This window comes from Muscardinus avellanarius (genome assembly GCF_963383645.1).
Source record: "Muscardinus avellanarius genome assembly, chromosome: X".
Taxonomy (NCBI): domain Eukaryota; kingdom Metazoa; phylum Chordata; class Mammalia; order Rodentia; family Gliridae; genus Muscardinus; species Muscardinus avellanarius.
Genome location: NC_137792.1, coordinates 67,218,214 through 67,235,065, shown reverse-complemented (window position 1 = coordinate 67,235,065; position 16,852 = coordinate 67,218,214).

Below are 16,852 nucleotides of genomic sequence, written 5' to 3'. Positions count from 1 at the left end.
TGGTGGCACACTCTTGTAATCCCAGCATTTAGGAGGCTGAGACAGGAAGTTCACAGTTCACAGACAACCTCAGCTACTCAGTGAGGCCCTCCAGAACTTAGTGAGACCCTGTTTCAAAATAAAGAATAAAAAATAGAGCAGGAGGTGTAGCTCAAAGGTCGAAGGCCCCTGGGTTTTATCCTCAGACCCAAAGATAAATAAATAAATAAATAAATAAATAAATAAATAAATAAATAAAATGTGAACAATAGCCAGGCATGGTGGCACATGCTTGTAATCCCAGCATTTGGGAGACTGAGACAAGTGAATCATGGTTTGTGGACAGCCTCAGCCACTACTTAGAGTGAGGACCTTTGTAACTCAGTGAGACCCTTTTTCAAAATAAAGAATAAAAAATAGGGCTGGGGGTGTAGCTTGGAGGTAGAATTTTCCTGGGTTCTATCCACAGTACTGTCAAAAATAAAAATAAAAAAATAAAATATGAACAATAAAAGTGCCAGCCTCACAGGGTTCTGTTTAAATAAATTGAACCATATGAAAGCATTTAGAAATATGCTTGGTGCTGAGTAATTGAAATCTTTCATTATTATTAATTACTTACCACCCATTGTCCCCACTTTTGAGGTTAAGCCAAACTTCCAAATCTATAATAAATGTCTCATTCATGCATTATATAATACTTGCTTTATCTCATTTCATCCAGTGTGGCTATGGCAGAGTGAAAAAGGGAAAGGGAGAAGAGATTAGGCTTAAATGTCAGAAGACTCAGATTGTGCAGTGCCTCCTGGGACACAGCAAGAAATATGTTTGAATGCAATCAGAAGTGATTGAAGCAGGAGAATGATATTCTTCACTTCACTTCACATCTATGAAGGATCACACAGGCTAATATCAGAAAAATAACCATTGTAGGAAGCAACTGTGACCATGTAAAGTGACCAAAGAGATTATTTAGGAGAGCAAGGCTGTATTCCAGGATAGGAATTGTATATATACACAAAATATTTTTGAGCAAATGGCCAACAAATATATGAAAAAATGTTCAACATCCTTAGAAATCAGGGAACTGCATATTAAAAGTACACTGAGATTATATTTCATTCCAGTTAGAATGGTAATCATGAACACAAACAATAATAAATTCTGGAAAGGATGTGGGAGGAAAAGAACACTAATATATTGTTGGGGGATTGGAAAGTACTAGAACCACTTTGGAAAGAAGTAGGAAAATTTCTCAAAAGATTAATAATCGAACCATTATATGACCCAGCTATACCATTTCTAGGTATCCTTCCGAAAGAATTAAAGTCAGAAACGTAGGGTGATACAAGAATACACTGGTATCATATTTATCATATACCATATTTATACTTGATATAATTTATAATAGATGAATGATGAAACTAAACTAGATGTCTGTCAACAGATGAATGGATAAAGGGAAAGTGGTATGTATACACAATACAGTTTTACTCAGTCATCATAAAGAATAAAATTGGGTCATCTGCAGAAAAATAGTTGGAATTGGAGGACACCATGAGAAGTGAGATCAGCCAGAATAGGAACATCAAGAGCAGCATGTTTTCTCTCATATGTGAAAGCTAGAGAGAAAAAAGGAAAGAAAGGGGACTTCATAAAATTAAAAAAGAGACCAGTAGAGTAGCAGAAGGGAATTGAGGGAGGGAGAAAGAGTGGAAAAAGGAGGCACAGGAAGGAAACAGACCATATAATGGTATGGATATATATTAATGTATCTCTAGGAATCTTATTATCATGCACAATTACAATGCAAAATTAAAATATTTTAAAATATTATATGAGCATATATACATACATATAATCATATCTTTGACATATTTTCAAAATGGAAGCAACTGGATTTGGTGATGAATATTACACACACACACGCACACACACAAACACACACACAAACACACACATTTTGTGACAATAAGAATGCACCATGCCAAAGTAAAAAGATATATGCTTTACCAAAGAAACATATTATCACTCAGTTTTGAGTAAATGATTCAGATAACTGTCAAAGTGAACCACTGCAAAGTAGATTAGATGAGGAATAGAAAATAGGATTGGGGGATATTCAGTTCGAGGTATGATAATGTTCTATTATATATAATGATGATGGTGAAGGTGCTGATAATGGCTATAGTTTATATATAATGAGATAAGGATATCACAGTGTGTTAATAGGGAAAGTTACCATTCATGTTAAAAAGAACATGAGAAATATTATAAGTTTTACCCCCAAACCTGACCAACTTAATTACTTACTCTTATAAAATCATACTTTTTCTTATTATTTCTTACATATGGAACCATAGAGATGATAAGGCATAGGAAAACTAAAATGAAAAAATCCCGTTTTTAAAGCTCCTTACACTTTCCTAGCATGTGTGCTAACACATTGCTGCCAGTTCATGTACTTAGATACTTAACTTTTGCCTTTATTTTTAATATTTTTATTGGTACATTATAATTTCACATCATAATGTAGTTCATAGTGATAGTGACTGTTTCAGTCAGTATTCTTCACAGCTATGATGTAAAGGTCTGACTACATAACTTAGAGGAAAAAAGATCTATTTTCATACAATTTTAAGTTTAGTCCATGTGAGGCAAGGGACCACAGATCTCAGGGATGGCAGCAGAAAGTGGAGAGAGGGAGAGCACAAAGGCTGTGCTTCTCACACTGGTGGAGGCTGGAACTAAAGAGAGGGAGCAGTGGGAGAAGGAACCACTTATATAATCCCATGGACACAGCCCCAGGGATCTACCTCCTCTAGCCATACCCTATTGGCCTACTGGGTACCAGCTGGTTAACCCATTACAATGGATGTATCCACTGCTGGTATTACAAACCTCATGGATGCACTATATCAATCCTGAATATTAATCAATGAACACTTTAGGGGACATTTATATCTAGCTACAACAATGACATATATGCACACAGCACTTGATGAGCTTTTCCTCTGCTCCCTCCCCAAACATAATATTGAGATTGGTATTAGTATTCTCATATATGTACATGACATCAATGGAAGTGTTTTTTATATTAATTCTCCCTCCCTCACTCCTTCCCAGACCACCTCCTTCATCCCTCTGAAGTTTCTCCTCCATTATGTAAAGTTCCTCTGGTATCTCCATTACTCCCTAGCTTCTACATTTGAGAGAAAACATATGGCCCTTCACTTTTAGTGACTGACTAATCTCATTTAACATAATGATATCCAGTTCTAACCATTTTCTTAAAAATGACATAATTTTGTTCTTCTGTATTACTGAGTATGTCCATTAATTAAAATTTAATTTCAGCTGTGAGCCAGCCCTAAAATGAATAGTATAGAACATGCTTTGCACATATGAGATCCTGGTCGCCAGTATAAAAGATGAAGATACAGGGCTTACTGTTAATTCAAGAGCCCTGGGAAAGGTTTATTGTGGCCTAGTTTCACCTGTAGGATTCATCCTACCAAGGACACAGAAAGCAAAGGAAAACAAAGAACTCCAAACTGATTCTTTAGATATCTTGGAGTTAATTTTACCAAGAAATGTTTAGTGGGCTCGAGCTTAGTAACTGGAATATTGTGATGGGGTGGGGCCAAACTCCTTTTAGAGGGGCCATGTCAATAGAAAGCAAAAGAATAGTAGAAGAAAAGCTTTGCTGCAACAGAGAAATGTTCTTGCAAAAGTGTGTAATTATAAAATAATATTTTACTGTTGCTGCACAATTGAGATTAAACCTTCATGAATAAATGAATCCTTTCTCAGCCTTCTGAAGCTTGCCTCATTGTTAAAAGTCTGTATAGAGCCAAGTGTGGTAGTGCATGCTTGTAATCCCAGCATTCAGGAGGCTAAGACTGGAGGATCAGAGTTTGTGGACAGCCTCAGCTACTTAGTGTGGCCCTCTGCAACTTAGTGGCAAGAATATAGTACACGTGGACCATATCACACAAATTGCTCTTCAAAGGACTTGTAGCCCATTTGCAAGAAGTATGGGTGGCACACAGCCTCAATTGAAGGTTGCTTCAGGCTCTGACTCAGCTGCAGAAAGCCACTTGGCATGAGACACATCACCAAGAGTGATGTGACCCAAGCTAATGCCTTTCACAAGGCTGCCATCATCTGGTCACTGAGAAAAGTTGGGGAGGGGTGCTGGATTAAAAAGGCTTGGCCATTTACTCAGCATTAAGAAAACAAATAACCCAATTAAAAACTGGGCAAATGAATTAAATAGGCACTTCACAAAAGAATAAATTCAAATGGCCAATAAATGCAAAAATGCTCAACATCACTGGCAATCAGAGAGATGCAAATCAAAACTACCCTAAGATTTCACCTAACTCCAACTAGAATGGCAATCATTCAAAACACAAACAACAACAAATGCTGATGAGGAGGTGGAGAAGTGGGAATTCTAAAACATTGTTGGTGGGACTGCAAATTAGTTCAGCCATTTTGGAAAACACTATAAAGGATCCTCAGAAGAATGGGAGCAAATATACCATTTGATCCAGCAATACCACTTCTGGGTATCTACCCCAAAACAAAAGGAAACCAAACTACCAAATTAATGCACATATATCTATGTTCATAGTTGCACAATTCACCATAGCCAAACTATGGAACTAGCCAAGATGTCCATCAACAGATGAATGGATTACAAAACTGTGGGATATGTACACAATGGAATATTACTCAGCCATAAAGAAAATGCAATTACATAATTTACAGGGAAATTAATGGAACTGGAGGACATTATGGTAAGTGAGATTAGTCAGTCACAAAAAATAAGAAATCAGATGCATTCCCTAATATGTGAAAGATAAGGATAAATGGGTAACAAGAGGAACTCTACATGAAGAAGGAGATCCTATAGAGGAGCAAATAAGGCAACCTAACTGAGGTGATGGTAGGGGCAAAGAGGGAAACTCTCAAAAGCACATGATATACTTAAACATATCAAAGTCAATCACTAAGCCAAGCATAGGAAGGAGGAATGGGGAGGGAATGGGATTGGGATTGGGTAAGGGCTAATTGAGTGATGTGTGCATGTATGTCTACACAAGTCTTTTGTCCCATTAAGATGTATGACTACAGCTGGGCATGGTGGCAAATGCTTGTAATTCCAGTATTTTGGAGGGTGAGACAGGAGAATAACACAGGTTTGAAGCCAGCCTCAGCTACTTAGTGAGGCTCTCAGCAACTGAAAAATAGGTCTAGGTAGAAAAGCCTCTGGGTCCATCTCTAGTACCACACACAAAAAAGATGTATGACTACAATGCACCAATAACATTTTTTTAAAGGCCTAGCCTTTTCAGCTACCTTGTGGAAAATGTGAAGGGCAATATTTGCTCCTGAGCTGCTTGATGGTTTAGTCAAAGCTTTATCAAGGCCTATGTTACACTTTGACTCCTTTCTTTATTCAATGATGCTTCATGTTATAGGGATGGCTCCCGAAAACACATTCTATACTCTATACACCATCATCTTTTCTGCTTCCAGCATGTAGGACTTGATGCTAGGCATGGGCCAAGAAAATAGTGAGTAAAATAGGTATTTGGAGCTGGGTCACTCACTCCTAGGCTGGCAGTGAGGATGCCCTCATGGATGATAAGTGGAGCACAGACAGCTCCTGGCCAAAAGTTGTCCAATTATTACAATTTTTACCAGAATTTAGAGGGTTGTCCCATGGAAAGCTAGGCACTAATGCACAAGATGAATCCAGATTGTATGGAGAAAGCAGTAGATAGACTCAGAATCTTGCAAGTCTACAAAAGTGGTCCATCTAATGAGAGTTAATTCCTGATTCCATTGCTAGGAGACAACTCAAAAGTCTCTACTCAGATAAAAGCATGTACCCAGATCTGGATCTTTCCACAGCACTCCTATGGCAAGCATGCTTATCACTAGGGTTACATTTTACAGTATGACCCAGCTGAAAATATGCTGGGCCTAATAAGGGAAGAAAGGGATTACACCTCAAAGGATTAAAGAACTAACAGGCATTTACAGGCAAAAGCTCAGGAAGTAATACATGGGACTGGGGTTTAAGGGTGTTTTATAAAGGAAAAGTTGATAATAGCATAGAACATGGAATAGTCTATTGAGTTATGAACATTCTCCAGAGATGCAGAATTTTACAACCAGGTGAGGATACCCAGTGATGGTATGAATTCCCCAATTAAACTGTTCCTAAAAGATTGAAAGAGCAATGGTCCATACTAAGTGAAGTTTAAATGCCTATGCAGGCACACTGTCCCCCGGAAGGACCAGGGCCTGGGCCACAAGGCCCTGGACCCAGGGCGGGGGGCGCGAAGAACATGCCAGCCCCCTGGAAGGACCAGGAGTGGGCTGCAAGGCCCTGGGCCTCAGGCAGGGGGTGCACAAGGCACGACGGTCCCCCGGAAGGTCCAGAGGCAGGCTGCAAGGACCTGAGCCCCGGGTGGGGGTGCGGGGGGGCACACCAGCCTCCCCGAAAGACCGGGGCCAGACTGCAAGGCTCTGGGTTCCAGGTGGGGAGCACGCGGGGCCCGGCAGCCCCCTGGAAAGTCCAGAGGCTTGGGTCAGAAGGTCCAGTGCCCCAGGTGGGGGGCAGGAGGCCTGGTCTACCCCCAGGAAGGCATGGTGCTGGGCAGGAGTCCAAGCCGGAGTTCCAGGAGGCCAGGTACCAAACAGGAGGCCCAGCCACGGGTACAGAGGAACCCAGCACTGCTGTGCTGCACCAGGCAGTGGTGCACGTAGAACAGCAGATTCTGCTCTGTGCAGTGAGGCTGTTGGACTCCGCTCTTGGAATGGAGGAAAGAAAAATTTCATTGCTACCGAGTGCCTGATCTCACAACCTCCTCAAACCACACACACTGTCTTCTCTTATTTAAAAAAAAGGAAAATAAAAAAGAAAAGAAAAATATTGGAGATATTGGAGAGGAGTCAAGATGGCGTCAGTAGCAGCCAGGATACTGGAGATGTAGACAAAACATATCCAACTGAACTGGAAATTTTGGAAAAATTCTCCGCGAAGGAGGACTGCTTCTTCTCTACATCCTTAAGAATCCTGGATATCACCTGTAAGAAGAGAGTTTAGCAGAGACCTAGAAGGAAGGCAGTGTTGGCAGCGATGGCTGCGATGGCAGTGGAGGCTTGTATTTGGGAGAGGCAGAGATCCAATCCAACCCACCCTGATCTTCTGAAGAAATTACCCCAAAGGTGGCATGCTACCGTCATGCATGCTTAGGAACAGTGGACAACATGCAGTGTGGGAAAGGAGATTGGGAAAGATTTGAAATGGTGGAGGCAGCAGCCAGTACTCAGGGGAGGCAGAGATCTGATGCAATACACCTGGAACTTTTGAATAAATAACCCCAGAGGCAGAATGCTACCACCACGCACCCTTGGAAATGTGGGACAACCTGCTGGGTGAAGAGAGTGCTTGGATCGAAGCCTGCCAAGGGGTGATGCTGGTGACAGAGATAGCAAACCCGGGATTGGAGCCTGCCATGAGTCAAGGCTAGTGCTGGGGCTGTTGAGGCAGTGATCGGAGCCTGCCAAGGGGTGGGGCCAGTGCTGGGGCCAGCAAGGCCGGGATCGGAGCCTGCTGAGGGGGTTGGGCCAGTACTGGGGTCAGCGAGGCTGAAATCAGAGAAAGCTGTGAGGCAAGGCCGGTGCTGGGGCCTCTGAGGTTGGGATCGGAGCCTGCCGATGGGTTAGGCCAGTGCCAGGAACAGTGAGGCCAGGACCAGAGCCTGCTGTGAGGCAAGGCTGGTTCTGGGGTCTCCAAGACCAGGATTGGAGCCTGCCAAGGGGTAAGGCAGGTGACGGGGACAGCGAGGCCCAAATCAGAGCCTGCCATATGGCAAGGCTGGTGCTGGGGCACCCGAGGCCCAGATTGGAGCCTGCCGAGGGGTTTGGCCGGTGCCGGGGCCAGTGAGGCCAGGATTGGAACCTGCTGTGAGGCAAGGCCAGTGCTAGGGCTTCCGAGGCTGGGATCATTGTTTGCTGAGGGGTAAGACCAGTGCTGGAGCCAGCGAGGCTGGGATCGGAGCCTGCCGTGAGGCAAGGCCAGGCAGTGATGGGGCTTCCGAGGCCAAGATCAGAGCCTACCGAGAGGTTAGGCCAGTTCCAGGGCCAGCAAGACACGAATTGGAGCCTGCCGCGAGGCAAGGCTGGTGCTAGCGCCTCCAAGGCCGGGATCGGAGCCTGCTGAGGGGTAAGTCCGGTGCCGGCGCCAGCGAGGCCAGGATCGGAGCTGGTTGTGAGGCAAGGCGAGTGCTGGGGCCTCCAAGGCCAGGATTGGAGACAGCCTAGGGCTTAGGCTGGTCTGGGGGCCAGCGAAGCCAGGATCATGGTCTCCCATGAGGCAAGGCTGGTGCTGGAGCCAGCGAGGTCGGGATCAGAGTCCTCCGGGTGACCAGGCCACTACTAGGGCTGTCAAGAGTGGGATCGGAACTTGCAATGAGGCATGCATGGTGAAATATCACAGAAAATAAAAACCAGATGCTTCCCCTAATTAGCAAAAACTAGGAGGAAAGGGGTGACAGGAGGAGATCGAGTTGTAGAAAGGGCCCTATAGAGAAGCAATTAAGGATGAGATGGGGGAGGATGGAACTTCTTTAAAACTCATGAGGTAGGTAAACAAATTTATCAAAGATAATCATCAATCAAGCATGGGATTGAGGGATGGGGAAGGAATGGGATGGTGATTGGATGAGGGACAATTGGATGATGTGTACTTGTATATCCTCTCAAGTCTTGTATTCCAATGTGATGTATGATTACAATGCACCAATAAAAATATAAAAATAAATAAGTAACTAAATACCTATGCAGGTGGTAGAAGGAAAGATCAAATGGCTCAGAGAAATAATCATGGCAGAATGGATCTACTTTGTACCAGCTGAAAGACTCTCAGATGCTTAAGTTTCACTGGATAGACCTGGGGACATACCATAGAGAATGCTCTGATGAGAGGGGTACCAGCATCATTTATATCTTTAGTGGTGTGTCTACTATGCAGACTAGGGCTGATAGAAGAGATATCAATGTGTATTAAAAAATGCCAAAACTATGGAAGGCCAAATAGTGGAGCTTAAAAGTCATAACTGTCATAATGATTGGCATGAAGACATTGGCAGCCAATGAAATCTGATCTGCATGAATGTTATGAAAGTGGTTAATATATATATATGCAATAAAATAAATGTAATATTATATATATTTCAGGCAAAATATATGGGCAGGTTAAAGGAATACTACTGAATTTTATATCAACACAAGAAATTGAGATTGGATGACTGGAACACTAACAGAAGTTACTCTGATAAAAATGTGTAATCCCTAGCCCAATCTCTAAACTTAACCCATCTTTCTGGCCTAGACCCATTAACTAAAGTGGCACAGTCCATAGGAGGAAGATCCCTGCAAAAACTCAACAAGTATACACAGTAATTATTTCCCCAGGTTTTTCCCCCAAATAAATATATAGCCATTTATATAAATACAGGACTTTTGGGAAGATGGCGGGGGAGAAAAGCGGCACTTACAAGTCCCGCTAACAATTGATCTCTATTACCACAAAAACAACACCTTTCAGAGCCAGGAAACACCACCAGCAAAGAAATAAAAACTGTAAATACAAGGGACAGAGAAAAAGAGGGCTGGAAAAATGAGACACCAGAAAGAAACCAGCCCGAAATGCCACAGCCGCCGCGGTGCAGAGCAACCAGAGCCATGACACGGAGCGGCACAGACTACATCTTTCCTAGCAACACCAGGCTCCAGAGAGGAGGGAGACTCAGAACAGATCTCAAATCCAGAGAGGAGGTACACCAGCCTCGCGGCCTAGGACGCAGCAGCAGCACCTTACTGCCAGCAGCAGCGGCGAGTTCACCGGACAGCTCTAGACCGACGCACTCAACCAGCCACCAGGCGCCAGAGAGGAGGGGTGGACCGAGGGGTGGACAGTGAGCTGAGGTGAGCAGTTGCTGAACAGCCGGGCGGCAGTCAGCAGTTTTTTTCGGTGCAGGGAACATCTAAAGCTCCCAAGGGCCTGGCACAGCACACCTGGCAGGGAATCAGAGCTGAGCTCAAAACCAGAGAAGAACTACGCCAACCTCATGGCCGAGGACGTGACAGCAGCACCTTACTGCCGGAGGCAGCGGCAAGTTCAATAGACGGCTGAAGACCAACACACTCAACCAGCCACCAGGTTCCAGAGAGGAGGGATGGACTGAGGGGTGGACAGTGAGCCGAGGTGAGCAGTTGCTGAACAACTGGGCGGCAGTCAGCAGTTTTATCAGCACAGGGAACATCTAAAGTTCCCAAGGGCCTGGCACAGCACACCTGGCAGGGACTCAGAGCGGAGCTCAAAACCAGAGAAGAAATACGCCATATCACGGCCGAGGGCGTGGCAGTGGTGCCAAATTGCCAGTGGCGGCAGCAGCGAATCCATCGAGTTCACTACAGCTCCATCAGCACACTCAAAAACCGTAAGTCAAATTGCGGCCCATAGGGGAGAAATCCCAGTTCTGCACTCCCAGGGACTCGCGCAGATAGTCTCCCTGGGTCGGAGATTTTAGCAGTGCAGCCCAGTGGGGGAGTGGCAGTGGCAGAGATATCATACCATAGTCACAACTCCCCACTGGAGAACGCCCAACTTGGCACTCCCCACGGTCTAAGCAGCCTTAATTGACTCCCTGGGTCTGAGACTTTATGATACAACCCAGTAAGGAGTAATGGAGACTGAGATACCACAGACTCGAGATCCAGAGCACCTTAAGTGAAGTCATAGTGACCCAGGGAAGAACCCAGAGAAGGCACAAACTTCCAAAATCATGGGAAAGAGAAATAACAATGGAGCAGTGAATGCCCACAACCCCACAACATCAGAATCCGAAAACACAGAAATCCAGAAATCTCTAGAAGATCAAATTAGGAAAATAACTTTAGAAATAATAGAGGACTTTCGAAAACAATTCAGAGAGAGTCAAAAAGAGATAAAGGATGCAATTAATGAAGTAAAGGCCTCAATTCAAAGTATAAACAACAGAATAGACCACATGGAGAATAGAATCTCGCTTCTTGAAGATGATCACTCCAAAAATGAACGCATAGTTTATAATTTAGAAAAAAAAATCCAACAGCAGGAAGCTGACATTGAAGAAATACGGGCCCATTATAAGAGAGCTAACCTAAGAATAATTGGAATAGAGGAGGGAAAAGAAGGTGAAACCAAAGGGATCAACAATCTCTTCAAGGAAGTAATAGCAGAAAATTTTCCAAACATAGAGCAAGAGGTCGATACACAGGTCCAGGAAACTTATAGAACTCCCTTTAGACAGGATCAGAGAAGAGGATCCCCACGCCACATAATTGTCAAAATGACTAATGTGGAAGCCAAGGAGAGAATCTTAAAGGCAACAAAAACAAAAGGCCACGTGACATTCAGAGGCAAACCAATTAGAATCACTCCAGACTTCCCAAACCAAGTTATGAAAGCCAGAAGGGCTTGGAGTAACATATTCCAAACTCTGAAAGAAAACAACTTCCAGCCAAAAATTTCCTACCCAGCAAAACTATCCATCAAATTAGATGGGGAAATAAGAAGCTTCCATGACAAACAGCAACTGAAGGAATTTATGTCTTCAAAACCAGCGCTAGAGAAAATACTCAAGGAGATTAACTGCAAAGAGGAAATGGGTAATACACGCCAGAACCAAAGAAACAAGAATTCCCATCCATCAGACAACTAAGCAAAGAAGAATAAACAGTATCTCAAACAGAAATAAGATCTTAACATGTTGGGAATTAAAAATTATCTCTCTATAATCACACTGAATGTAAATGGGCTCAACTCAATAAGAAGACATAAAGTGGCAAAATGGATTAAAAGCCATAATCCATCCATCTGCTGCTTACAAAAACACACCTTAGAAGTCAAGATATGAAAAACTCAAGGTTAAGGGCTGGAGCAAGGTAATCCATGCTAATGGTACTCGAAGACAAGCAGGAGTAGCAACTATGATATCAGACAAGTTAGACTTCAAACCCAAACTTATTAGAAGAGACAAAGAAGGTCACATTTTACTGGTAAAAGGAATAGTCCAGCAAGAGGAAATAACAATAATCAACATCTATGCCCCAAACATAGGGTCAGCTACTTTCATAAATCAAACTCTTTGTGACATGAAGTCACACATATATCCCAACACAATTATAGTGGGAGACTTCAACACACCTTTCACAATACTAGACCGATCTTCCAGACAAAGGGTCAGTAAAGATGCTGCAGAACTAAAGAACACCATTAACCAAATGGACTTGATGGACACATATAGAATATTTCACCCAACTACAGAGGAGTTTACATTTTTCTCAGCTGCTCACGGAACCTTCTCCAAAATAGATCACATCCTGGGACACAAAATGAGCACTAGCAAATTTAAAAAAATGTTACATACTTCCATGTGTCATTTCAGACCATAATGGAATGAAACTAGACATCAACTATAAGAAGACCCAGAGAAACAACATAAACATGTGGAGACTGAACACCACACTTCAGAATGAAGAATGGGTCATAGAAGATGTAAGAGGGGAAATCAAGAAATTTCTAGAAACAAATGAAAATAAAGATACAACATATCAAAAACTCTGGGACACTTTGAAGGCTGTATTAGGAGGAAAATATATAGCATTGAGTGCTCACATAAGAAAAACTGAAAAATCTTCAAATAAATAGCCTAAAAACTCACCTCAAAACCCTTGAAAAGCAGGAACAATTGAACCCCAAAGCCAGCAGAACAGAAAATTATTAAAATTAGAGCAGAAATTAACAAAATAGAGAATAAAAAACAATACAAAAAATCAACAAAACCAAAAGCTGGTTTCTTGAAAAAATTAACAAGATTGATAAACCACTAGCCAACCTAACTAAAAAAAAGAGAGAATCAACCCAAATTATGAAGATAAGAGATGAAAAAGGAGACATTACTACTGACAGTGTAGAAATCCAGAGGATTATCAGAAACTACTTTGAAAAACTATACTCCAACAAAATGGAAAATCTGGAGGAAATCGACAACTTTCTAGATAAATACAACCTTCCTAAACTGAGTCAAGAAGATATAGAACACTTAAATCAACCAATAACAATCAAAAAGATTGAAATAGCAATAAAGAGCTTACCATCACAGAAAAGCACAGGACCAGATGGTTTTCCAAGTGAATTCTTTAAAACCTTTATAGAAGAGCTAACCCCAATACTACTCAAACTATTTCACAAAATAGAAAAAAACTGGGACTCTACCAAATACATTCTATGCAGCCAACATCACACTAATACCCAAACTGAATAAAGAGAGTTCAAGGAAGGAAAACTACAGGCCTATATCTCTTATGAACTTGAATGCAAAACTATTAAACAAAATACTAGCAATACACATTCAAATCCACATCAAGAAAATCATACACCATGACCAGGTAGGGTTCATCCCAGGGATGCAAGGCGGGTTCAATATATGAAAATCAATCCATGTAATTCATCATATAAACAGAATCAAAGACAAAAATCACATGAGCATCTCAATAGATGCTCAAAAAGCATTTGATAAAATTCAACATCCATTTATGATAAAAACACTGCAGAGAATTGGAATAGAAGGAATATTTCTCAACATTATTATGGCAATCTACAATAAGCCCACTGCCAACATTATATTAAATGGGAAAAAACTTCAAGAATTCCCCCTAAAAACTGGAACGAGACAAGGATGTCTACTATCACCACTTCTCTTCAATATAGTACTAGAGACTCTAGCTAGAGCAATAAGGCAAGAAAAGGAAATCAAAGGAGTACAAATAGGAAAAGAAAAACTCAAGCTTTCACTATTTGCAGATGACATGATACTATATTTAGAAAACCCAACAAACTCAACCAAAAGGCTTATAGAACTGATCAACAAATTCAGCAAAGTATCTGGATACAAAATCAATCTTAAAAAACCAAAGCTTTCCTGTACACCAACCATAAATCCACTGAAAAAGAAATTCAGAAAACACTTCTGTACTAGTATTGGGAAGAGGTTTTAAAATTTATTGATGTATCAGTATTGGGAATGATTTCCAATTTTAAAATATATCTTCTTTACTAAAAACGCCAGGGTTAGCTAACAGGAAGAAGAGACTTGTAATTTCCATTTGTAAAGGAAGGAAGGCTGGAGCCAGGAAAAAAATGTGTCTTTACATTCCTAAGAACAATTTCACACATTTTGGGGGATAAGACAAAAGGTAAAAGCCTGTGTCTGGAGACAGAAATGCCTCTCCGTCTAGCCCTAAATCTGGCTGGAGAGATAGCAGAAGCAGAGCTGGGGCTGGAGATAAGGGGTAGCATTATCTCCAAAATCAAAGGGACCTGCTGGACTTGGGTGGGATAAAAACACTCAGTAAACTGGAGTCCTTTGTCATTTTCATTCGAATTGCCCCCCTGTGCCCTGCTCCAGCACAGGGCTGTAACTATCTCTATATTTCTATCTTTTTAATAAACTTCTTTAAATCTTCAGCAGCTTTCCAAGCAATGAATACTTATTCTTAGCTTAGAAAAAGAATCCACGGTTTTTCTGTTTGTCTGTGTGGTGGCGGTGGTGGGGGATTACTTCTTCCCACACGCACACCACACACATTTCACCCCGCAACAACTTTCACTCAGGATCTCCCACAAAAGATAAAATACCTTGGAATAAACTTGACCAAGGAGGTAAAAGATCTTTACAAAGAAAATTATAAAACACTGAAAAAGGAAATCAAAGAAGATCTTAGAAGATGGAAAGATCTTCCATGTTCATGGATTAGCAAAATAAATATCATTAAAATGGCCATCCTCCCTAAAGTGATCTACAGATTTAATGCAATGCCCATTAAACTACCAAGATCATTCCTCACAGACATAGAAAAATCAGTTCTTAAATTTGTCTGGAATAACAAAAAGCCCAGAATAGCCAAGGTAGTTCTCAGCAACAAAAACCACGCAGGAGGAATCACAATACCTGACTTTAAACTATACTACAAAGCCATTGTAATAAAAACAGCATGGTACTGGCAAAAAAAAAAAAAAAAACAGATACATAGACCAATGCAGTAGAGTAGAAGACACAGAAACAAGTCCACACCCTTTCAGCCAATTGATTTTTGACAAAGGGGCCAAAAACATACACTGCAAAAAAGATAACCTGTTCAACAAATGGTGTTGGCAAAACTGGTAAACCACATTCAGAAAATTGGAAATTAATACCACTTTCTCACCCTGTACAAAAGTCAATTCAAGATGGATCAAACTTGGAAATCAAACCAGAGACCTTGAAGCTCCTTAAAGAAGGCCTAGGTCCAACACTGCAACACATAGGCACAGATAAACACTTTCTCAGCAAGAACCCAAAGGCACAACTAGTTAAAAGGCGAATATATATGTCGGATTGCATAAAACTGAAAAGTTTCTGTTCAGCAAAGGAAACTGTCAAGAACCTCAATAGAGAGCCAACAGAATGGGAGAAGATTTTTTACACCTACACCACTGATAGAGGACTAATATCTAGAATATACAGAGAATTCAAGAAACTCAACACTAAGTAAACAAAGCATCCAATAAAAAAATGGGCAAATGAACTAAATAGACACTTCACAAAAGAAGAAATTAAAATGACCAATAAATGCATGAAAAAATGCTCAACATCACTGGCAATCAGAGAGATGCAAATCAAAACTACCCTGAGATTTCACCTAACTCCAACTAGAATGGCCATCATTCAAAACACAAACAACAACAGATGCTGGCGAGAATTGGAGAACTGGGAACTCTAAGACATTGTTGGTGGGACTGCAAATTAGTGCAAGTACTTTGGAAAACAGTATGGAGAATCCTCCAAAGAATGGGAACAAATCTACCATTTGATCCAGCAATACCACTTCTGGGTATCTACCCAAAAGATAGGAAACCAAACTACCAAACTAATGGATGCGTATCTATGTTCATAGCTGCACAATTCACCATAGCCAAACTATGGAACCATCCAAGATGCCCATCAACAGATAAATGGATTACAAAACTGTGGGATATGTACACAATGGAATTTTACTCAGCCATCAAAACAACCCCAATTACATCATTTTCAGGGAAATGGATGGAACTGGAAGACATTATGCTAAGTGAGATTAGTCCGTCACAAAAAGAAGAAATCGACTTCCGGGAAGATGGCGACGGAGGAAAGCGGCACTTACAAGTCCTGCTAACAATCCAACTCTACTACCACAAAACCAGCGCCTTTCAGAGCCAGAATACACCACCAGCAAAAAAATAAAAACGGTAACTACAAGGGACAGAGAAAAAGTGCTGGAAAAACAAGACACCAGAGAAAAACCAGCCCGAAGTGCCGCGCCCGCGCGGCGCGGAGCGGCCAGAGCCGCAGCGCGGATTGGGGGGAGCCGCAGAGTGGAGCGGCCTGCCGCGTAGTGGAACCGCCAGAGCGGCTGGAGTGACCAGACCCGCGGTGCAGAGCAGCTGAAGCCACGGTTCAGAGCAGCCGAGCAGAGCGGCCAGAACAGCCAAGCGGAGCGGCCAGAACAGCCAAGCGGAGTGGCCAGAACAGCCGGAGCAGCCAGAGCCGCAGCCCGGATTGGCTGGAGCGGCGGCGCGGAGTGGCCGGAGCCGCGGAGTAGAGCAGCTGGAGCAGTCGGAGCGGAGCGGCCAGAACAGCTGAGCTGAGCGGCCAGAGCAGCCGAGCAGAGCGGCCAGAACAGCCGGAGCGGAGTGGCCAGAACAGCCGGAGCAGCCAGAGTCGCGTCG